General features: G+C 41.4%; 1 long non-coding RNA gene across 1 annotated transcript; it reads right to left on the bottom strand.

The window, feature by feature from the left end:
* Nucleotides 1-552: 552 nt before the first annotated feature.
* On the bottom strand, nt 553-1,222 carry LOC117661954 (uncharacterized). The gene is made up of 2 exons (XR_004590180.1): nt 1,010-1,222; nt 553-743 (listed from the first exon to the last, which is right to left on the bottom strand). It is a non-coding gene; the product is annotated as an uncharacterized LOC117661954 (long non-coding RNA).
* Nucleotides 1,223-1,969: the final 747 nt, after the last annotated feature.

Here is a 1,969-nt window from a genome sequence, read left to right as displayed (position 1 = left end):
TTTCTTTCTTTCTTTCTTTCTTTCTTTCTTTCTTTCTTTCTTTCTTTCTTTCTCTCCCTCCCTCCCTCCCTCCCTCTCTCTCTCTCTCTCTACCTATCAGCAAATGCTTTCAGATAGGTTTTGGTATATATTCCTTCTTCTCCGAGAAATTCTGCCTGCTGTAATTTGGTGCAGAATGTTGGAATAGAATACTTTGGGAATTACTCCAAAGTTGCTCAAGGAGTTTCTGAGAAGAGTGGTAGATCAGAGAGAAGAAAGAGACAGAAGAGGCAGCTGTAACTGAATAACAAAAACCACTATGTCTTCCCAAAGACACTAAAGAATTGTAACCTAGCCCTCTGCTCTCAGAGAACATTTGTCAAATGCAGTAGAACTAGTGACTGACAAGGACCAGGCAAGCAAAAGTAATTCTGATCACTAATTGAAATATTTATTCAATCACTTCTTTTCATTCCTCCAGTTCTTTTCTTATTAATATATTTCTCCCATTCTGTTACACTATTCCTGATTTTAAAGAAAGAGTTTAGTAAACCACAGCCCCAAGCATTCATCTCTCTCTCAGCAATTTTTTATTGTAGTGAAATGACTGGGTGTAAAAAAGGCCAAAATGCTGTTATCTCAATTCCCATAGTTTTCTTCTTCTATAGCCAGAAGGATTGTGCAAGTTATGAGGAAACCATGGATAATAGCTGAATAAAGATGGTATTTCAAAAGTCCTTCTCAATTGGGGGTCTTTATAAATTCTAGTAAAGAAAAAGAACAAAACTTTTCCTCAGAAAATTTCCAATTGGCTATACCTCAAGTTCCACATTCTTTTCCCCAAAGTTATATCTTATTGCTTATTGCTTAACGCATTGTAAGCCGCCCTGAGTCTCGGGAGAAGGGCGGCATATAAATCAAATAATATATATATATATATAAAAACTGGCAACAGTGGTAGTTATCATCAGCAGTGGTGACAGCTACTAATGTTGCTACAAGAAAGTTGTGTGGGTGCTAATACACCTACCCTTTTCTGCTTGGAAAGACAGATTTTTGCCAGATATCCAGAGGCCAAGATCTCAGAGAAAATAGCTTTTCTTAAGATTTCAGGTATACGGAGTATGGCCATTCATTTCCTTCCATTTCTGCAATCAGCAAGTAAGTTCTTGTGTGGGAGTGAAGCTATTTTTCTTCAGTATCTTTGAATGGCCTACTCTACAATGTTTATATACTTTAGAGCAGAGAAAAATAGTGGCCCTGTGAAAGAATTCATTTTAACCCTGGGATGACAGCAGGTCAAAACAACCAAGATGGCTGTTACATATGTAAATAGCAAGTGAAGCCAGGGATGTAGTCTTCACTCAGGTCCGGATTTAGCTGGACATTTGCATGCCCACCACTGATTGGTGGATTCAAACAGGGCCCGCCACTAATTAGTGGATTCAAACGGAGGCAAATGTAAAGCGTTGTCAGTGGCTGAATCAGTGGGACTGCTCCCTTTAAAAGGGAGTGTTGCCGGCTCAGCCTTAGCAGAAGTCACTTACTTAAATAAAGAGCTGAAGTTACTGTCTGTCCTCCTGCCTCTTCATTGCCTCCCACGATCTAACACTGGCGACAAAGGTGGAATCAAAGAGGATGAAGGACTCAGGCTGAACAGAAGGAGCAACATGTGGCATCCACCATTATCCAGCAGCTGAACCACTGCATCAATTCCAGGATGACGTCTTACGTTCCACCAGCTCCATTCAATCCAGTTAAGGAAACATGGAAGAAATACATGCTTCGATTCCATTGTTTCCTGGAAGCCAATGACCTGCTAGGACACTCGGACAACCGAAAAAGGGCACTTTTCCTGAGCTACTGTGGACCCAAAGTCCTCGACATGGCGGAAGCTGTTTCAGAACCCGCTGACCTGCAGACCGTACCGTGGCTGACACTGCAAGAAGCACTCCGGGTTCACTATGCTCCCATACCCTCTCCGATGGTT

Source organism: Pantherophis guttatus, chromosome 2, assembly GCF_059756535.1.
Source record: "Pantherophis guttatus breed Tessera chromosome 2, ASM5975653v1, whole genome shotgun sequence".
NCBI lineage: Eukaryota > Metazoa > Chordata > Lepidosauria > Squamata > Colubridae > Pantherophis > Pantherophis guttatus.
The sequence above is the reverse complement of the archived record's forward strand: the minus strand, read 5'-3'. Positions and strand labels throughout refer to the sequence as shown.